The sequence below is a fragment of the Stegodyphus dumicola genome, chromosome X2 (assembly GCF_044657685.1).
Source record: "Stegodyphus dumicola isolate Sdum_Otavi_A_Nest chromosome X2, ASM4465768v1".
In the NCBI taxonomy this organism is placed as follows: Eukaryota; Metazoa; Arthropoda; class Arachnida; order Araneae; family Eresidae; genus Stegodyphus; species Stegodyphus dumicola.
Window position 1 is genome coordinate 50834531 of NC_140781.1, and position 23765 is coordinate 50858295.

At 33.2% G+C, this 23765-nt stretch overlaps 1 protein-coding gene across 2 annotated transcripts in view; it reads left to right on the plus strand.

Annotated features, from left to right (window-relative positions):
* The window catches only part of LOC118186581 (BCL2/adenovirus E1B 19 kDa protein-interacting protein 2-like), a 107475-nt gene that overhangs the window by 32319 nt on the left and 51391 nt on the right, over positions 1 to 23765 (plus strand). The window contains exon 1 of one of the 2 annotated variants that reach the window (XM_035356690.2): positions 850 to 1020. The exons of the other annotated variant lie outside the window; for it this stretch is intronic. The gene's annotated coding sequence lies outside the window, so the exon portion shown is untranslated. Of the gene's footprint in view, positions 1 to 849; positions 1021 to 23765 lie in introns of those variants that run through there. 2 annotated transcript variants of the gene reach the window in all.

A 23765-nucleotide genomic window follows, 5' to 3' on the forward strand; every position in this document is an offset into this window, starting at 1 on the left:
GCCAGTGGCATCTACTTTTATTTTTCTAATATTTACTGAACATTTCATAACTGTAGCGTCTATTTCTAGATATGTATAGTTTGGAAAGTAATATTTACCAAATTTGACGATTTTAAGGATCATTTTGTGAAAGTGGCCCATCGATAGAAACCTTTCCCTAGATCAAAACCAAATTCAGTTCATTAATTCTTAAACTTGCCTTTTACTGTTTGATCTAGGCATTTTGGTAATTATAAGTTAGAATTATAGCAACTATTTGTTATAATCTTTCTTTGGAGCTTTTGATTTCGAAAAATATTTAGATGCTTCAAAAGGATCAAGGTTTTCAAATTCTTTATTTATCTGAGTTCAATTTCTTTATTTACATCAACATTCATATAATCGTCTCCAGCTGGGCAAATTTAGATATAAAAAATAATTAAATATTCATGTAACTAACATTTACAGTTTTACAATAATCTTAGGAATGTTTATGGGATTTTTCAACCCTTTTTAATGTTGATTACATACTCATTGCCTATGGATTGGATGCACTCATCACCATACGAATAAAGAACTAAATTCCAAACTAATTTAATAGAGGAAGTGTTTTTCTCTAACAAATTAGTGATTGCATTAATCGCATTATGAAGTTTAATTATCCAGTCTCGTAGATCTCATTACTTCTTACTATTCGATATCAAAAAAGCTGGGGACCGCTTTCAGCCCTACGCTTGAGAAATCCATTAAATACTTTACGCCGCTAGGTGGACACAAAAGTTCCTTGAGCAAGGCGGGCTCGCAGATGGGAGGTTGCTATGGTTACTACTGCTGTTATACGGTATGTCGTTAGCTCGATTTTGAACGAGAGCAGAATTAGATTAAGTGAAACGTGTGCTCGCAAAACTGCCTATTGGAAAACAATTTTCAGCCCATAAGCTCAACTCTTCTCATCATGAAAGTTTGAAAAGCTTAAAAGAATGTACTGTTACGGTCAAAATCATGAGCTGCGATGACGTTAAGTGATTCTTAACTGCTCAGGTAAAGTAGCTCTTGTTTCCAAATGTTATGATCCTTGTGGTTTTTGCCTCCCCCTTTTTTCCCCACAAAGGAGATCGGCAAGAAATGACAGAAATATTGGTTATTTAATTGGTATAAACCCTTGTAATGATTGGCTATATCTTTTCGCATGTAATATAAGCAGCAATGATAAATTTCGTATCTAACATATGTTGCTATCCCATTAATGTTTATACTTTATAATTTTACATACAAAATCTTAAGATTACAGCTACAGCAATTATTGCGATGTGATCTTTATAACTCAGTTAAATACTTCGAGCTAAAGCATTGTGTCCATAATAATCGCAATTGCGTAGCAAGGAATTTTCGAGCATAATACCGTAAAAGAGTAATAAGACCTTCTTAAAGAAATGTTGATATATTATGCTAGGTTTAGTGAAACATGTTGTTTTTATTCGTAAATTGCATATTGTTCTCGACGTTTCCTGTTGAGATGGAAGAAGCCACTTTGTAGAAAATCAGCATGAATTACATTTAGCATTCATTTGAGAACTATTGCTAAAACATTTTCGTACATACTGCTGTAGCTCCTTTTTTTACTTATGAATGTATTTCCTATTAAAATATAAGGCATTGCTAGAAAACTACACACAAAATAGATGGTCCTTTTTTTATCATAATTTTCTTTTACTATTAGAGTTACAAAGAATGAGTTTTCTTTTCATATGTTACCGAACCGTTAAGATGATAATGCTTAATGAAATGTTTTCGTGTAAGCTTCTCCTTTATTAAATGCGTTTGAACTGTTCTTAAGGAAAACCTTTTAAAGATAATCAGTCAAAAAACAGTCCAAGCATCCTAGAAGCAGTAAATCCTTTTACAGATTAGTCATAGCTTCTATTCACGATTTCAGAGATACAAGATGTTTTTTGTTTGTGATATCATGACACCTTTTACTGGTCAGAGAATAATGATGCTATGCTTTTTCTCGCTCTAAATAACACAATTCTTAGGTGCAGAGGCAGGCTATTTTGCAACAGTCTACAATCTTATTGTTTACAGAAAAACAGGCTGAAAGTTTTTCCGAACCACCAAGAGAGGGCGATACTTAAGGTAACCCAATGTACGGAGGTAGTGTAGGCTTTTTCTCTATGAACCGATGTCAACATAGATATCCGATATTCAAAGGTTAGCAAGTTATTTATAGTATTAATAGACAGTCTTTTTGGTTTTCATTATGTATTTTTGATAATAATTTTAGCAAAATGTAAAAGTATCCAGTTTTTAAATTATAAACCAATTCTTAATCCATATTTCTCGTAGAAGTAATATGAGTTGCTGTAAGGTATCTTGTGTTAATTAACCAGTTATTATGTTTTAAATCTTCACTATAACTTCTTTTTTCTCAGCTAATAATTTGAACTCCATTAATGAGTCAAGGAAGATTAAGATCGCTCGAGTTTTAACTGATATCGTATTATATTGTGATTTACAACATATCTAAATGATAAATTAAAAAAATATCTATAAGGTTGTTGTAATTAATAAAAGACGTTTTTAATATAATGTACAGAAAATTCGTTTTCACGCAACCGTAACCTAACAGTATGTTTCATTGTTATTGCTACGTGCGTATGGTTTTGCTTAATGCACACAGAACAGATGATAGCTTCTTAAATTTATTTTGTCAAACGAAACACTTTACAGTTCTGGAATTTTACACAAAAATACTCGTACAACTCTTCTCAGTATAACAAAGCGCAACCAGTAGTTACCCCTTTAAACTACTAAGAACGTTAAACACAACGCAAATGCAAAGTGCCTCAAACTCGCGAGGAGATATTGCTATACTTCGAAGTTGACTCTGACCTAAAACTGAGAACTAATGCTCTCTTCTATATAGTTTCTCCCAAGCCTCTGAGGAGTTTCCAATACTCTCTATTTCTCGAAATTACTGGAAAGCATATACGGTTAAAGTTACATCTAAGAGCCGGATATTGTTGCAGCTACATATAGGGACTAATTACGGTTATTCAATTACAGCACCCATTACAGTTATAGAGAGACGTACAAAATGTCGCCAAACAGTCACCAAGTTTGGCGACGTTTGCCGATTTCTCACTAAATTTAGCGACAAAAATTTGCTTCCAAAACCATCACCACCTTGGCAATATCTCGCCAAATTAGTGATACAGCTATTTACCTCAATGTTAAATAGACTTGCCCCTGTAATCTTATTTTTCCGGCAGAGTTTCGTTCTCTTCAGACTTTTCATGTTACATTATGCAAAATTCCCAACATTATTATTAATATCAGTATGATTTTTCTGTCTTTCGTTACATTTTTATAACCACTGCAAATGCTCATGCTGGCAATCATTACGCCGTTTTCGTGACAGGCATTCAGACTCTCCCAATTCTGTAACTTCAGACGATATATTCCATAATAAGAATTGCCTTATCAGAAAAATAAATAAATAAACAAAAGTAGAAGTAAAAAGTAAAAAAATCCTTTCCAATGCTTTTGTTTAGAGTACCACGCCAGTGCAAGTCACTCATAACTTCCCTTAGGCATTCTACTAGACATGTTTCGGTAAAAGAAGACATAAGTGTGAAGTTGAAATCTGAAGAATAAGATTAATAAGTCCTTTATGTTTCCCTACAGGCTTTTAAATGAAGGCTTTTCTTTTGGAAATAGAAGTGTGTAAACAATGAAAGGAAGTAAGGGTTTGTTATAGAAAACTTTGCCGAGTTAGGATAACTATTTTCATTTATTTGTTTCCAATAATTTGGCATCGACAGAAAAAAAATTAGCTTTATTCTTTTCATAATTTGTTTGTGATTAATAACAGCTTTTGCGCAATTTTATGATACAGCTTATTTTGAAATCGATAAAATCATGAACGCTATTGGATTCTATCCTTTGTTTTATCATTTTCGTTTACAAAATTAAAAAAAAAAAAAATCAAAGATTAAAAATCTTTTCGTAACAAGTTGTAAGATTCCTATCTTTTATGTTACAGCTAAAGTACCTTAAGAACAGGTAAGCGAATAATTTCTTTATTTCAGTAGACAGAGAACGGATACTCGAGAAGGGTTAAATACCCTTTATTGTTTCAAATAAAGTTCACAGAAGACTCCTTCTTGGAGTTTACAATAAAGTCTCCACTCAGGCTTGAACTCGGGAAACTGAGAAATAAAGCTTAGCTAAAAGATATAGCCTAAGCTAGCAAAATTCTAACAGAGTTGGCCCCTTAACGCTAACTAACGGCGAAGCTATCAAGGGCCGATCGGCCGATCGTAAAATTAGCTTTAGAGAGAGTATAGCCAAAAGGCTAACGCGCGCTGCATAGAATCTCTGGCTCTAACGAAGTCAGTAGAACTTCACAGTTAAATACTTCTTCTCCTCATTTGCATTTGACCGCGATTCTGAAAATACGTTCTGGCCGGAAGTTGTAATCTGAAAATCAGAGAGGACAGGAAAGTAACTTTTAGCTAAAAATTAACTGTTAGATAAGATAAATTAAGATAAACCTTATAAAGTATTAAAATTCTCTTTTTATCTTTGAAATGAGGCTAAAAATTTATCTAACTATGATATGCCTTTCTTTGTAAAGGTATTTACGCTTTATAATATTGGTTTATGTGTTTTCTTTATACATTCTACAATATTATCATTCAACCTTATTGAAAAAAAAAAAGGATTCAATACTCAGAATGTCCGAATTTGAGATTTTTGCATCAGTTGCATCAAAATCAAGAGTTTCATCATAAGTTAAAAGGTCTGATGGCCTTCCGTTGCTACGCTCTAAAGAACGATCGTTTTCGAGCGACTAATATGAGTGAATTTAAGTAAACAGAATTATTATGATAATATTTTTAATGGCATGCGCTATTTCTCAGAAATTACAAAATAGGCACTGAGGTCTTTTATACAAAGCTACAGATTTATTCAAAAAAAAAAAATGCTGATTCATCAATAATATGAGCAATTTACGAAAGTTAGTAAAATAATGCTAGAAAACTCTCTAATTAAAAGACAATATATCTTTTACTATTTGATTCTCTAATATCAATTAATTTTTCTCAGCTTTATCTTATTAACTTTCATAACTATGTTAATTTACAAAGATAATATTACTTATGCAGAATTTTTCTCACTTATTTCTCAATACATTTTCCTTATTATGTTATTAACATGCAAATGTAAATTCTCGTACAATCCGTCCGTGAAATGAAATATTAAATTGCTGACTGGTCACATTCGTTAAACTATTGGTCTCAAACTCAGATTCCATCGAACCGAAAGCATGATCTGAAAGCAGCCGACAAGCCGAATTTTTTTTAACAAAAGGAAAAGTTTTTTCTAACAAAGCGATTTTTTAACTAAATTAAAAATTTTATTCACTAAATATTTATCAGAACGTATATAAACAGTAATAGTAATGGCGCAAAGGAAAAAATTCCATTTTATGCTTAATTTCTGTACTGAAATAAAAAGGTTGTTACCTGCAAGAATTTTCTGTTAATGACATTTTGTAATTCAAACGTATTGATTGCTAAAAATAAAGTTTCTGAGATATTTACGGATATTTATTTCAAATAATTCTAATATGCTGAACTAAATAATTCACATTAAACTTGAAACTAAAAATAAACAAATTACTGAAACTTTTTAAGTTAAGTAAAACTTGAGAATAAATAATGATAACCTATTCCCATTCTTTTATTTACTAAATATTTATTTGACGCATAAAGAAAAAATACATTTATTTTTATGTAAATAATTATAAACTTCTAAATTTTTTACTACAACTTTCAGCTACAATACCTCATGCGTTTCGATTTGAATTATGTTTATAACTACTGGAGAAAAATACTAGAAACTACCTTCATCACGAAATGTGGATGGTCATCAGTCAGTCTGAGTCTTTTCTTAAACTCAGTAATTTTTAATTGTAGAGATAAACTGTTCACAAATAAATGAACCTCCATTCAAAACGATTATTCCTTAGTCAAATTTCCATCTTCAGATCTTTGAATGAGATTTATATGTGTAAATTAATTTACTTCTTTTCTGGAACATTACCCATTTTTTTAAATGGTAATGGAAATAATATACAATTGGACTCTTAAAAACTTTTTCTTTAAATTCTAGTAACAATAATGCTAATTAATTTACGGGAAATATGTTCGTGAGCCATGTAAAATTGCTTCGAGGTAGCATGCTGTCCACGGGCCGCAGTTTGAGACCACTGAGTTAAATGCTTTTTAATTTTTATTGAATCTTTATTACTATCATTTACGCGACAGTTCCATCTCTAATACCCTAACCCTTTAATAATTCACACCAGTGTTCAGTTTTTTTTTTCATAAAATTAGTAAATACGTAGCATAGGAGGAGAAATATCAGCAACTAATTTGTCTGGCTGATGTCAAAATCATTAAGCCATATTACCACAGTTTTGAACTTGACAGAAAACCGGACATTCGGTCATCACACACCCTCCTTTCCTCTGAAAAAATCATACCTTCAGAATGTCACGGTTAAGTTTATCGGTTGCCACACCCGGTCTTCCTTGCCAAAGTAAAGTGTCATAATCAATAACAAATTTATCAACCTGTCATGAGCAATTCTTTTGAAGCCCTCCAGCACACAGGCTGAGCAAGGAGTTCGGAATGTATCTTTATTTTAGCAGGTTATCAACCATATTGTCTGAACTGGTTTTTCTACTTTATTTGAATTCGAAATTTGCTCAAGGAGTCAGAGAAATGCAACTCCAAACACACGATTTATCAATCTTTGGAAGAGCAGAAGGATTCCTCGAGAAAATGGAAACTGTGTTTTAGCGACTTCAAAACTTTTGTGTGTGTGTGTTTCTGAATGTCACTTAGAACATTTTTTGACAATGCTTTCTTTTGAATTGCATTATTTATCGAATGTATGATATGTTATGTGTGACATAACTAAACAGGGTAAAAAAAATTCTGCAGTGCTTAGTTTCATTATTTTACTGAGAAATCTTTGAATTTCAACAACATTTCATTCAAGCATGTAACGCTTTCCACAAGTATAAGTAAAAGTTCTCGTTGGATTAAAATGGCTAAGGTTATGAAATCTCTGGCATTTTTAATCGGAATGGCAGTGCTGTTTTTTTATCCGTTATTTTCTGGCAAATAGAAGAAAGAATAACAGAATAAAAGCTTTCTAGGCTTAAAAAATAAGGGAGAGCTTTTTTTCTTTTGTTTTCATCCTCGCATGCTTCACATTACTTCATCTTAACGTACTTTTACTATTAAGGATATATATGATGCCTTGAGACTAACATGCTTTGGAGTAAAATTAGTGAATCAGCTTGCTAACTGACGATTTGTGATTTTTTTTTTTTTTTTTTTTTGTTCCAGTAAGCAAAGTTTTTCAAGACGTTTAGGATATATATATATATATCTTTTTTATTTTTCAGTAAGTTTCATTGACATTTTACCTTTCTCCAGTTTTTGAAGTTCATTTTAGTTAACAGCAAAGATTCCCCAGAAACAATGCAGATTTAATTATGTAATCGCCAGATTAGGGTGAAATTTAGCTAGATTTTACAAAGTTCGTTTCCATGATCAACCGTGAAAAAGTATTCTCACCAAGTAGCAAAGTTTCATAGATAATAGATTCGGTTCCACATGAAATCTCTTCTACTGACGAAAAGTAATGATGCATAATGCACAATCTGAAGATAACAAGGCAAAGATATAAGTAAAATTGTAACTTAACGCAACTGTTACTCTGAATTTAATTCTATAGAACAATTGATACGAACTCGAGAATGTCTAATGCTAATATAGATATCCTTTCTTGTTCAGTCAGAAATTAGAGCATAACTAGAAACAAGATATCATTAAAAAACATAGATATATTTTTTTCTTTTTAAATACATTTTGGTCACTGAAAAACACAAATAAGGTATTATGCATCACTTGCGAAGCCAGGCGAAAGTTAAGTCTCATACTTTATATGTACAAAACTGCAATCAAAGGAAAAAGATCTAACTTTTAAATTTGTGAATCGTGATGAAATATGCCGAAAAAGCTTATTATGCGTCAATTTCATGGTTCTGATTATTAAATGGGAAAAGACCTAAAGTGCGGATGAAGGAAAAGTTTGGGAGATTGTACCACACCCTCTATATTTCCTAGGCATATCTTCATCTGATTTCCGTTTTTTCAGATTTTTAAGGAATTCATTTACTAGATAAAAATTCAAAAAGCTAATGATGACAGAAATTATGTTAAATTATTCTCAGAGAATTCGTCTCAGAGGGCCTAACATTCATCAAGCAAGGGATGGAAATTGTTCAGTCAAGGAATCAAGTTTTCATTTATAGTGACGACGAAATCAACGAAAAAAAAATAATAAAAGCATTGCCTATACTAGCGTATCCTAAACTGAAGAAATATCAAGAGATTTTTATAAAATTAAATAATTTAAAGAAATATCAAGAGAAAACAGAAAATAAAATCGTTTAAATCCCATGTGAAATAAATTTTTGAATGTAGTATGATACCAAATGGCTTACGTTCCCAATGAAACACGTGCAGAATGCATTTTAATTAGAATTTCTCTTCTTGCCTCAGAACTAAAGAAGTGTTTCAGTCTCACGTTAATATTTTAAAAGTTAATTTCCTTTGGGATTTTCACTTGTTTTTATCAAACCTTCTTTCAGAAATCGGTAAGTAAAAATAAAATTTTTACTGATGCTAACTAATAAGCCCAATAGAATACTTTTTAACGTTTAAAGTATTGTCGTTTTTAAAAACAGAATTCCAAAAAATTTCAGAAAAGTCAAACTTCATTTATTATTTCGCAATCAGTGTTCTACCTGTAGAAAGCCTTTAAATTTTACCTGAAATTTGGCTCACTTTTTTGTTAGCTAGGATGAAAAGTAGTTCAACCATTAGTATTATTAAAATACTTACCAATACTGACTGTAAATTTTGCCATCTTCCTTTATGTTATTTTACTTTACTTATATTTTATTCAATTTTTATTATATTTTACTTCTTTTTGGGACAACATAGTGAGAGGAATGTTTTTCACATTATGCTGCAACAAAATCCAGCTATAAGAAATTGACTTGATGCTACATCTGATATAAGAATTCAGCTTTCTAACATTGTGTCGCCATTAAATAAATTCGTAATTCGAAAACTGAAACACATAAAAGTCATTGAAAACTAAAAGCGTTGAATTTTTTTATATTATTTTTTGATCTAATTAGTTTTATGTGTTATTTTTTGTGAAATTAAAAACTGGAAAGCATTTCTTTTACACATATGATATAAAAAATCGGAAAATGTTTATTTCGTTTGTCTAATGTATCTACGTATGATATAAAAAATCGGAAAACGTTTATTTCGTTTGTCTAATGTATCTACGTATGATATAAAAAATCGGAAAATATTTATTTCGTTTATCTAATGTACCTATGTTATCATCTATTATAACTAAAAACCCAAATTTACCTTAGTGTTTCTTCAAAATTTCGGAACTTAAAAAGTGTCCCGCGATGAGAAAAGTTTGGGAAACGCTGACTTGTACCGACTATATTTAAATTTTTTCGTATTTAGTTATCCATTGAGTTTCGCTAACATTTTGTGGCGTTTAATGTAAGAGAAATTTATTGCTCTGAACTTATAAGGTATTTTCTCGCTCCTTACCGCTTGCTTTCGGGGTGTAACTGGCTAGCAATCGGGAGGTTCAGTGTTGGAATCTCGGCGAGGATGTTGTGGATTTCTTCCTGTTCCTGCATCGATAAAAACCAGTGACCCTGCAAACTCAACATATGAATGGTATGAGCTCGACGAAAGAAGTTTATGATTTTTTTAATTTTATGTTATCCACATCAGGACTGTCTTAATCGAGCTTTAATTGTGCTCTAGGATTCCCAGTTACACCATTTCTGTCAAGAATAAAAATAATTTATCAAAACATGTAACCTTATACTTATCGGACTTCCGAGCAATGCCTGTTAAGGTTCAAAATATTTTTATGTCTTATTTTTTCATTCTCTATATTTGGCGCTGTCTTGGCGTTAAATCCTTATTACTGACATGCATCATTCTCTATAAGTGAGCATGCATCATTCTCTATAAGTCTTAGCGCCAGGTGGTGATTTAAGTAAAAATCACTTAGAAGTTTCAGCTTACAGCGAGAAGAAGGGGTGTACACTCCTGGGTTCATCACATCGGGATTGTTTGTCCCGTTTCCCAGATTAAATTCTCAAAATTCGCTAATAACACTAATTTAAAAATTTTAAAAAAAATGGTGCAAGCAACAAAAATCACCTCATTTCAACGCACAAGAAGGGAATGAAAAAGTGAATAAAAAAGGAAAAAGGTGATTATCTGGATTATTAGCTGCTAATGAAGCTCCGCAAAAGGTCATTTTAAACACTGCTTTGTCCTCAAATAATATTTCAATTATTTTCAGTCCTTCCACCATTTCAAGGTTACTTATTACGAAGGCACGGGGTTTTAAAATGAAGAATTTCAACATTGTAGTAGAGCTCATGATATTAATGCATACAAAGATGCTTATGAACTCTGAAAGGGGGAGGGGAAGTATTTCTTAAAGATGCATTTGGATTAAGGAAAAAATGAGCTTAAAATGTTAATTCTTCCCCTTAATTTGTATTTAAATAGTAAGAAATTGGGGAAGGCGCGCCCAGTATGGTTGAAGTCAAACCACTCAGTCACTTAAGACATGATATCAGAATCTCATCGTTAAGCAGAAAATACAGGGAAAATGCTGGTGCTTCGTATAATAATGTAAAAGTCATTTCGAATTTAAAGAAATTTGTTTTGCCATAATTTTTTATATGAAGCATCTAGTCAGATTACGTGCTTAAAACCTTAATGTTTCAAGTCTCAGTCATAGACTCTTATTCTAACTTATAGTAACATCAATGGATTATTCTTATACCAATCAACTTTTCAAGCAAAAACTTCATTCTGGCTTCGGTAGTTCAGTTTACCTTTTCGTTCAGAGAAATTGTCATTGCTTTGAGTCCCATTCAAAGGTCTTACGTTTGCATATTTGTATTCACATATAATTTGTGTACATAGATAATAAGCAGAATAAAATGCAATAAGTCAGTGGTATTAAAGCACTGGGGCAGTGCGACTCTTAATATACCATCAATTCAGATTTTTTATGGTTTTTATCCACACATACTGTAAACTGGGGTCGCGACCTATAGTTTGAAATCCACTGCAGTAAGTTATACATTTTTATTGAAGAGCTTTTGCCCTTTTAAGTTAATGTTCCCTCTGAGTTTACATATTTAATCGCAATCTCAAGAAATTTAAGCTTTTATTTTATCAAAATGAAACCTTTAAAGCTTTTTCATGCTGAAAACGGTTTTCGATAACAATTAAAAGAAAAAATATATCAAGAAACAGTGCAAGGAAAGTACAAAATATTATTAGAAATGCCTTTTATTAATTACATTAATGGCATAAACAGTAATAATATTATTAAGAAATTTTTAATCTCTAAGTTTGCTATGTTAATAAGCAGTGCGCTGTCATAATTTAAAAGGTAGGTTAAAGATCTTATGCGATATTAAATTGCAACACCTATAAGGCAGTGAGAGTGAACATCGATTCGATAGTATCATGTTACCCAAAAAAGTGAAAAACCTACGCTAGATAATTCTAATGGCTATATGCAAAAACTGTAAAAAATACGTATTTACGCTTCAGAAATCATCACTAAGATAAAATGAAAACTCCTGAAAATCACATGTTGGTGACATAAAATTCTTTTTGTAATAATACATCCTTTTTTAGAATAGTAATTCATTTTTGGCTTATTAAAAGAAAGCAGTTTTTTTACTGCATTTTAAAATAAATTTCATATTAAACATATGCATAATCTTTATGCATCGCTTGGCATTTATACGGATAAGTTCTTAATATTCTCCACTGAGCAGTTAAGAAAAGAAATGCAAGAGAAATTCTGGACCAAATCCAAAGAGTACATGAGTGATGCTAAGACACAGAGCCTCAGTATTCTCATAAAGCTCCATTTTGGCAACCAGAGATCTAATGCAGAAATAAACGGAAATTAATCCAAATTGCATAGAGTTGGGTTTCTCCAGATTCCTTCCAAGCCATTAAGCTGGGGAAAGGAACCAATGACCTTTTAGTGAGTAAGATTTAGTATTCTGATGCTTTTAAACATGTTCTAAGGCAGTGTTTAGTGCGTTACGACCAAATTCTTTTTACCAAACAAAATTCGTTTTCTGTGCAATAACTTCAGTATTAAAGTATACTGTATTGTATAGCTGGGATGGACAAAAGCCGGCTCGTGGGCTGAATGCGCCCCTTCTAATTGCTTAGCTCGTTATGAATTATTAAAATATCTACCGGGGGTGTTTCTCTCCCCCCATCGCGTGTTACAAATAAGGAGTATCGCGAAGCATCGTCACGACTCTGCCCGCATAATGCATTAAAAAAACATATTGGCCCGTGTTTAAAACTATTTGTCCACCCCTGCTGAATAGTAAATAAAGCTCATTATGAATTTCAAGTGGATATATAAAACTGTATAAAAACTCATATTTTTAATCCCTAAATTTTTTGCTTTGCCCTGAAAGAGACAAGATATGGTTCTGGAAATTTTCAAGCAGATATTAGGACAAAGCATAATTTCGATGGCACAGCGCACTTCTGGTTTGTTGCGAGTTATCTCACTTGTCTGATAGTAACATCGGATTCAGTCCACGAAATTTATCCTGGTCAAGAGGCAAGAGCTGTACTTGTCGTTGGCTAGACTTTGGCCAAATTATAGGTTGACAGTATGAATTTGCTCATCTCAGTTTTGAAGCAGAATTCCTGGGAAATGGATCTAACCTCCTGGTTCCCCTTTTATCGGCCTCTCGAAAGGAATTTCGGCTGGACAGAATTTTAAGTACCACCTTGCCACAGAGAAGATATACACTTACAAATCGGGATTCGAAGTCAGGTCCACGGATATGGAAGCTAAATTCCTCAACAACATGACATAAGGGCAGCTATCGCCCTCCTTTATAGATAAAGAGGTCTTAAGTTCGTTTTCCAAGTGAATCAAGCTATTACAAACAACGCACAACATTATTTTAACACGGCAACCGCTAGCCTGAACAAATAAGATGTATGGATAAAGGGTTTCATTATTTTATTTACCTCTTTGACTCATATACCTTGATAACTGCAACAGAAAATATTTCTTAATAAAATATCACAATAACAATATCTTTAAACTCCAATTTTAAGTAAATCAACTTACAAAAGAAAGTTTTCTTGAATTCTTCAATGCTACATACGCATGACTATATTAGCTATCAATATAAGTGGAGAACCCTAGATATGCCAGAAAGCATGCGCATCCGCCGAAAAATAGAGTTGAAATTTAGAAAAATAGAAAATAGAGTTTAATAGAGCCAATAGAGTTTTCACACCTGAAAGGTTCAATAACTTCACGCCTGCTAGACGAGTCTTTAAGTATTTTGACAGGGTGAAAAAGAGGGTAACGCAAACCGTAGCTGAACAGTATTTGTAAATTCGAAAAGTGAAACACGTGCGATATTTGCTTTTTATTATTTAAAATTGGTGGATTTTTATTATTTAAAATTGGTGGATATTTATAATAATATGGTCCATAAGCATTTTCAGCCATTCTTTGGAAATAATGCTGACATTTAGGATGTTTGATGGCCTGTATGTTAATCCAAATCATTGCCGACCTAAATGCAAAATTTGGAGTTCATCCATCATGTGGTGTTTGGCTGTTTGGATAACAAAGATCCAAGTAAAGTGTCATTTTTTTATGTGCTACTAAAATTAGGATGCACTTTCAAACAATCGACTATATGAATTAAACGGGATTAAGGGCCCTGAGCATTTACGAATACGAAGAACAAAGGGATTAATAATACACAACTCGCCTGGAATAGCACTCAATGGCACCGATGTACTGATTCATCATAATTTCCTGTGCTGATCAAAACTAAAACACACTATACTGCAATTAGAAAAGTTACGAAAAATTTACTGTTCGCATGATTAATTATCGCTAGATAGGCGAGACATTGGAAGAAAAAAATATGGGAGATAAGAAAAAGAACGGAAGAAAGTTCGTGATAATTTCCTCATCTTTGTCAACAAGCAATTAATTTGGTATTTGTCTTTTTAACCTAGCTCCACTTTCACTAGTATTATCAAATTGCCTCATGAAATATTAGTTGGGCAAATAACTTCGGCTTATAAGTCTGTACAGCTGTCTGACAATTGCTTTTCATTCTTTATTTGTTATTGTTTAGCTATTCAGTATTTTTTGGAAATTTTTCAATGGTACTTCTCCAAGATTCATGTGAATTTTTGCAGGTTTTGTTCAGACTTGAATATCGACATGTTATTTTACATGACACGTTTTACGGTCTGCAAGGTGTTTATGATGAATCAAATTGTTTCTAAATTTACAGCCATGCATTTGCATAAAATTAAATTAATTCAGCTATACACATACTCCAATGAGAATAACTTTTGGATTCTGTTGCGGAATACCAGTTGTGTGTGGGAAGGCGAAAGAACAGCAAGCTGTGTTTCAATGAGTATGTATGTCATTCTCTAATCTGATTATTAGGACTAATGTGTATACTACCATCAGTCAGTTTTTTCAGTCTCGAACTTTTTAGAAAGCTTGAGTTACGTTAATAAAGACATAAATAACATTTATTACTCAATAAATTGTGATAGGTTCCTTTAACTAACGCTCCTGAATTTCGTATCTTAACACAAGTTAAATGTTGCTGCTGCTGAAAAATTATAATACAGTTCCTAATTTGAGCAAATAACTGCATTGGCCATTTGAGGAAGAGCATTTATTTTTGAAACAGCTACTATAAAATTCCTCTATTTTATAGATAAATTCCTTGCTCTCTGAGTAATTTCATGTCACTCATACTTTGGTACTTTTGGTACTACATTTGGCATTTGGTACTTGTGTATTATCCCATCGACCATGAAGCTGTCGCCAAGCAGCATGATTTAGCGACAATTAAGGATAAGCGTCATATACAATACACCCATAATATTTGCTCTATCGTTTGATGTAACTTCGATTGATTCCCGATAAACTACTTTTTTTTAATGAATAAGGATATAATTTAACTGTTATTGCTGTACTCATTTTCTGAATTTTGAAAAAAAAAAAAAAAAAAAGGATTAAAATTTGAGATCTACTTTCTACAAAGCAGTGGATTATTTTCAAAGTTCTGGGATCCTACGATCAAACAAGTGCGTATTAATGGATACGATATGTTTGCTGAATATGGCTGACAAAACAGTCATAAATTAGAACAATTACTTGCTAGAAGCTTGTGATCATAAGGTTCTAAACAGAGCTTGCGGTAAAATCTGAGAAACTAACAAAATAGTAGATATCGAGGGAAGCCTTTTTAAAAAGTGCAAAAAGAAGCGGTTAGAATATCGATTGTTGATTAAATAAAGAGGCATAAATTCCTTCAGAATTTCACAGCAACTATTGGCGCAATTTTGGCAGGATCACCACCACTTATTCTGGTTCGATGATAGCCAACTTTCACGGTCGACTGGATTATATGTAAGCACCTTACATTTTATTCAAACTCAAATTATAACAGTATTAAATTTCTTTAGTTAGAATCATTAACCAATTTATTCGATTTTATATTTTTATACACGCCCTATTAAATATGGTGGTAAGGAAGCTGGTTGCCGTAACGTTCGACTTGGGTTCGAATCCCGAAGAGGCATGGATGTTTGTAAATGTATAATGTCTTTGCGGCATGGAAGTTCCCTCCAGAGGCTGATGGTAGGGGAAAAGGGCACCCTTGAAACTGTTCCCCAGCGTGTTATTTATCAAAAGTCAAAAGTGGGATAGAACAGAGTAAATTTCTTCTTGCGCTTATAAGACGTCTAGGCTTTCGCCAACGATAAGCGCAGCTTTTTCTTTCCTAGCCATGAGGAATTTGGGGGCTGAATCAAATTCAGATAAGTCTCAAGGATAACATTTCCAACCTTTTTTTTTAATGCCACCCTATTCTGTATGGCGTTTAGCGGTTTCATATCCTCGAGAAGACATTGATACTTGTTGCTATCTGGCCTCCCTTCTCGGAATGCAAAATCGGTGCACCCTTGGCAAAAGTTCTATGATATGAGACGATAAAATAACCAAAGGTTTCGGCCGCTTCGACGTAATGCTTTAGAAGCACCATAAAAACAAGTAGATATCCAGTAGTAGTATTCAGCCATAAAAACAAGTAGATGAATAAATAAATGAAGCTCGTGTTTAATTTATTAATTATCAAAGAAAACTATTTGTGTCAAAGATGCTTTACAATGGAAACAGGTTTTTCCAATTGCATAGAAGTTTAAATTAGTGCCCTTCAGATCCTACTAGACTGACAAGAGTGTTATCGATCCAGTTTCAATTAAGATGACTAAGTCCTGAGAAGATTAAAATAACCTTTTTATTAAATTTTTAAATTTAACATAAAAGCGCCATTTTGGCTTACAAACAAAAGTTAGCCACTTGCGGGTATTTAAAATAACTCAAGTTGAAACTGAAATTCTTGGTAACGTAGTCGGGTGACTATACAGAATGGTCGACTTACGCTGCCTCAAATATTTTAACAGCTAGTTTTTAACGTCGGCTAGCAAAATCGCTAAGGCCGGAATAATCTCTGGCAGAGCTGGCGATAGGTAAGGCTTCCAAATGTTCTAACGTTAAAACATTCAAAACTCTCGACTTAAATACTCAAACAACTAATTTGCATTCTGGTGAGGACTATGGAAAAGGAAAGTTTATACTAAAGGTTTAAATCGTAATAATTTGTTAATTAACATAAAATACCTTACAATATTTCACATTTTTCAAGCAATTGAACAAGGGAACTATTACTTTAATATTACGCAGGAAAATGCGAACTGTGATATTAGGTAAATACGAACTGTGAATACATTATCCATATTTGGTATACGGAGTTCTGTTTATAGTTTATCCTTTTTTTACTGGTATAAATTTGCTTTTCTTCATTCAATATGCATTTAAACAAATTCTGTTTTTCAGTTTCTTCGTTTTTAGTTATAGTTAAATATAAATAAATAAAAAGTGAAAAAATTCATACCTACTTATAAAATCGTCAGTTATAAAATTTATAAAGCAGTCGTTTCAGTATAAATTTACATAAAATCTGTATTTGACACAGCTAAATTTTTCACCTATTTTGTTCGCTACTAAGAAAGAGACCGATTCGATATTGTTCTCTTTCTAGATCTATGCTAAAGTGCTGAATTTAGTGACAATTGGAACAACTGTTTTTTGAAGAAATTCTTACATGCGTTTATACACTTGTAGGGTTTATATTTATTTTAACTAACATTTATTTTAAGCTATCTTTCCTGTCAAGCCTTACTTTCCTCTGGAATTACCAATGCCAGAGTATATAAATTTTAGTAGAACGCGCAAAGTATTCAAATTTTCAGCGGAAGTAATTTAAGTTAAATAGAAGGGAAACGAGTTTGTAGGTGTGCTTTCTTGATTCACGAGCGTGAAGGTTGCTAGGTAGAAATTTAAGAACCGCGCGTTTCGGCATGTGTGCTTGCTTCGGCAGTTAGTTGAATCTTTCAACGTTTTATTCAGAAAGTTTGCTGAAATCTCAGCTGTATCTTAGAACGCGGTTAAGTTAGTCACGTTTAGAGAGCCTCGTAGGTAGTGACTTGTTATTATTCATTTTTAGTTGTACTTTCTTATTTTTATTTAACCGCCGGGTCGGCGTAGTTTGTGAGCGTCAAGTGAACGCATCTGTAACTTCTAAAGTGGAATAGAAAGGGAGTTAAACCCTTCTTAAGAGTTTGTGTACTTTCCAGTTCATAGCAGTCACTACTATTGTTGCGGGCAAGTTGGGGCCACGCAACACCACACACTGACTACCAATAAGTATTTGGACACCTATGAAAATGACGATATCTGCGGTCCTAAGTACGTCAAGGACTCCGCCGGTATATATCGTGTAGGAAACAGCATCGGCTTTAGTCGTATGCAAGATGCCTCGCAGTTCGGAGCTCTCTGATTTCGAGAAAGGTATAATTATCGGGTATCACAAATGTGGCCGATCCTTAAGGGACATATCTAGCGATCTGAAGTACCCAAAATCGACAGTGGCCTATGTGATTAAGAAGTGGAAGGTGAGCGGTGATTGTCGGAATGTGCCCCGAGTCGGCAGACCAACGAAACTGGGAGACAGAGACCGACGAGTGCTGTCCAAAGAAATTCGGAAGAACGGCACCCAACCGATGGCCCTCATCCGCGAGGAGTTTTAACAGGCATCCAGGAGTATTGTTTCAATGAATACCATTCGTAAGGAAGCACATCTGCTTGGTTTTCATGGTCGTGCTGCTGCCTATAAGCCTTTGAACACAAAGTCTAACCGCGCTGCTCGGTTAATGGGGTGCAAAGCACATCGAAATTTGACCGTAGATCAATGGAAACGGGTTCTTTGGAGTGACTAATCAAGGTTCACCCTTTACCGTTCGGATGGCAGGGTCTGGGTCTGGCGTTTACCTGGAGAACGTCTCCTGCCAGAATGCATTGTGCCAAGAGTCAACTTCGGCGGTGGTGGAATTATGGTCTGGGGGTGTTTCTCCTGGTATGGGCTGGGACCCTTGGTCCCCATTCATGGTAAGCTCAACTCCAATGCCTACTGCACTATTTTGGATGACAATGTGCTTCCTACGTTGTGGCAGTTTAACGGGTTGGACCCCTGTTACTTTCAGACGACAATGCCAGTTGTCATGTTTCGACGTTAACCAAGGCTGGGTATGGTGCCAATGGAGTTCATCGAATGGACTGGCCTGCCGAGAGCCCAGACCTGAATCCTATCGAGAACCTCTGGGACGAGTTTCATCGTCGAATTCAGGGGTGCACTACCCTTGCAAAATCGGTGAAGGAACTTCTATATCTTCTTCAAGCCGAGTGGAAGAAAATACCACTAACTGTCACACAAAAACTTGTGGAAAGTATGCCCCGGAGGGTCCACGCTGTAATTACCTCTCTTGGAGGCTCTACCAGCTATTGATTTTGAATAAAGTTAGTTTTTCTTTTCTATCACAGGTGTCCACATACTTATTGGTAGTCAGTGTATAAGATGTTAAAACAATTTTTATGCCTCACCATGATTTCATAATTTTCCTTTTGGTTAGTTAAACTTTTCTCTAAAATGTAGGCCGGAAACAACCGTGGTTGAATGATTTTATCTTTTAAGTGAATGCCAATTTCATCACGTATTCAATTATTGCCATAATAAACTGTGTCTAGAGGAAGTTTCGGAGTTTTCATATACGCATATGTTGATGCGAAGTAAATTATCTAATTCCCCTTGAATGAACCTTGTAAAACAAGCATAATTATTAATTAGCTATAATCGCAAAGCTACCTATCTTTCTTTGAAATTGCAACCATGGCCCTGAAATAAAAAACGAAAAGATTATTATTCAGTGTTCTATTATATCCCCTTCCTAAAACGATAACTGTTAAAAAACGGAGAGTGAAAAAGGAAAATTGTGTAAATTTTCAAATATGATCCCTAGTCTTTGAAGAAGCAAACTGAAATAACTGTATGATGTACAAAGTAAAAGAAACACATGCTTTGATAGGGCTTTACAATATAGTTTTAATGCGCGTCAATCAAACGTAAAATTACCGAAAGATCATTACATCTGTAAATTTGTTTCACTTAAACTTTCTGAGATTTTTTCGTTTCATTCTTGCATTACTATTAATTTCAAGAAAGGACAATTTCAGTATACTCTAGTTTATAAATTTGTTTTGCTCAATAGTTCAAATACGTGCATTAATTTACTTCTACATGTTTTGCAAATTTTAGCTCTATCAGTGTTATTTATTAAGAGTTGCAATTAAAGGTTTGATTTATTTGATTACAGGCAAAGCACTCTAGGGCTATCTGCCTAAGGGAAGGGATGTTTTCGCGGAAGATTTTCTAAGGAAAACTGGCTCGTATACACATTACACGTGGGAAAAATCACAAAACGCCCATGCAGCTAGCCCGTTCGCGGGATTCGAACCTCGGACCGAACTACCAGCGTTCAGCGACTTTGCCGCTCGAAAAAAAATGCTTTTATAGTGCCCATGTTTTGTTTCTTATTTGAAAATGACATCACTTTCCAGAAACATCTTTAAGCCAACATTTCAGTTTCATTCCTTGATAAAACTGCGAATGAGTTAGAGAACATATTATATCTTAGGATAGGGGATAGGAGGGAAACACTTATCCCCAAATCCTTGCCAATTTCCAACCAGTCACAGGGAACAGACCTTCTCATCTGCCCTACACATAATTGGAAGAACTATTCAAACTCTGGCCATCCGATTCACTGCACCCGCCAGGAGGAATCTTAATTAGGAACTCGGCATGATACCCCACCCAAAGCGGAGATCTTTAAGTGCAGATCTTAACAAGTACAAGAAATGACATCGAAGGAGGACAACAATGATAGTGTCTTGCTCTACTGACAGCTTAATTTAAGACAATAACCCCAAAATTCTGATAGGACAGGAATAAAAATATCTTTTGTTGTCAAAATACAGAGAATATATATATACATATATGTGTAAAAGTAAAAAGTAAAGTTAAAATATTTCAGGGAAAATTTCATAATTCTATATTTTTCTATTATTTGAAAAAATAAAGAGAAATTGAATTTGTTTGTAAGAATGAATAAGCATTGATTTAGGAGCAGTGCGTAAATTCATACCCTCCGCACAATCAGTTAATTACAGGATCTTTTGTAAATGCCTGGCTTCATGGCTCTCTGTCCTGTCTTTTAATGGAAAGAAAAATATCAATAAAAGTACATCGAAGTGAAAGTAGCTTCCTCAATTTATTTGTGAATGAAAATAAAGTAGGACAAGCGAGATCCTTTCATTGTAATGTAGATTGATAAGTATTCGTCGCTTTTCTTTAGAATGAGTATATGTATATGTGTATTAATGGTTTGAATGGATTGACGTATGAGAAATGAGTTAAGACAAAGAGAGTGCAGAATCTATTGAAAGCATCCACTGTTTTCTGCAACGAAAGTAAAAGATGTGACAGTAGTGAAAAAATATGGAGAAAAAGGAATTAGTTTATAGAGTATTAGAGAAAAAATAGCATTTATAGTAAAATTCTGTAAGCAACGGGTGTTTCTCAGCAATGCGTTGTAAACAATGGGCGATTGTAAGCAACGGGTATTTCGGTATTTTGAGAAATTCTCATTCTTTTCAAAAATAAATTAATATTGTTCACTTGAAAATTTTTATCTGATTTTTGATCTAAGACCCCTTGTGTTAGAGAATGGTCTTTAACAATAGTAATAAAAAAATACCAGCATTAAATCAATCTAAAAAAATTGTTCAGATTTTCCTGATTATCTTCATCATCATCACTGCTGGCATCGTCATTATCATCATCATTCATATTTTTATTATTGGTTATTACAAGGAAAGAAAACTTACAGTGGAAACAATTCATTTTATCAAATATCATTTTCATTTATCATAAAAAAGGTGTTACATTAATAGTTAAGAGGCGTAGCTAATTATTAAAGTCGTGAACAAATACCTCCTTAAATTTCTTAAAAACTGCAACAAAAGACCTGTTTATTAGGTGGCACTCAAACGACTAGTTCACACCGGTGCACCTTTAATTATTAAAAAAAAGGAAATAATGGTACAGACGTTTATAAAAATCATCAATTAGATGTACTCTAAATTTTATGAAATCTGATGCTTTATGAATTGCTTGTATTAAAGATGTTAAAAACGCAATAAAATGTAATGAGAAGAATGTGCATTTCGTTTAATTAACTCAGTTTTGTAAACAAAAATCATTTTAATGAAAAAGATAAATAAAATATTTTATGCATATCGAATTGCAACAGCAATTTGCCAAGTTGCTTTGGTCTTTAATGGCATAGAATGGTAACTGCATAGATGAAGAATACTCTGATAGTGTATCTTAATGTGATGGTGAAGAATGGAAAGATTAAACTGCATATGATTTTAATGTCAAAGCAAAATTATCAACTCACAGTAGCTTCCAGTCATTTACAATCCAAAAACATTTTGCAAGCAACTAATGAAAGGTAAAAGTTCAGCATTCTTTCAGACAAAAGAAGATTATCGTTATTTAATACCCTTTCTAAAGCCCAGGGTATTTTCCCGTGGAAGTACGAAGTAAATAGCCCCTTCTCTGATAAGCTTACCTGCCTTGTTCGTTTTTATCTGCTAGTTAGATTGCTGTTTACAGTAGTTCTATGCGTTTTTCACTGTTTTAAACATGGTAATAAAAGCATCTCTCGCAGGCAAAATAATTTTTTTTGTCGTACTATTAAAATACTTTTTTTAACTTATCACACTTAAATTTTAAAAACATTAACAGTTTGCAATAAGCATAAAATACGCTATTAATAAATGCCTTGAAATAGCATAAAGATAGGTACGGAGATGTAATTTCAAAGCAATTAGATCTCCTGTACTGTTTTAAATAACAATGGATAATTTGAGTAGCAGAAGTAAAATAGGAACTGTATGAAAATATAATATTAACAATTAATATTTTATTAATTAAAAATTACGATAAATATAATATGGATTTTCGGGGTCCTGCAGCTGCTAAATTAAACGGAAACAAAAATAAAATTTATTTTGAAGCAGGAATACATGAAAAATGAGCTATGACCTTGCTGGAACTCGAACCTGGACCTTTCGAATATACGCCGAATGTACTACCGTTGCATCACGAAGGCATGCTGGAAGGAGGTAGAAAATACCTTATATACTCCCCTTTTAAATGGGGACTGGGATATTAGAGGACCCAATCGTTATATGATGTTATTTTACGTTAAAAAGGTTAAGAAATTATTTTGCATTAAAAAGATAAATAGCATCAGATTCGTTTAACTTAGTATTATCTTATCTCCAGGGTAAATTATAAACAAACACTTTCAATACAGAAAAGATCAGGCCTAGGAAAAGCAGAAGCAATGCGAATGGAAAGGAAAATATAAATTCGGCCTCTGGAAAAATAAGTTTTTATTTTTTAATGCATCATGATTTTTAGTCCAAAGGGGCAATTTACCCAGAAGGGCTATTAATTTCGTTTTGGCATTTTGCGTTGATTCACGATAAGCGTTATTTCACTTTTCTAATTGTTGCGGCCAAATATTATCGCCCTGTATTTTATTTAAAGAAATTAATTAATGAAGAATCTGTATGAATGTACTATATATGTTTCTTGCACTGTGATAAAACAACGGTACCTAAATCCATCAAAATTTGAATAACGTAATCTTCCATAGAATATGGGCATGTGAAAGCCCTAATTTGAATTTAAAATTTGTTTTATTATCGATTTCACATTTTGTAGCACTTCAACGAATTTTTTGATTAAAAAAACTAAACGATTTCAAAGCGAGCAATGGCAACCCTCGCGAAAAAAGAAAAATAAAAAAAAAATAAAAAAAAATTATCTCCAGCGCGCGAGACTGTATCGGAAATTCTAAAGAAATGCTCATTTTGAAATTATTTTGAGATATTGCTGTTGAACTGAATTTTATGGTTTAAGTGCGAAGAACATGATATTTAATAAATAAAGGTAGCACACAAAATATTAAAAAAAGCCCCTTTGG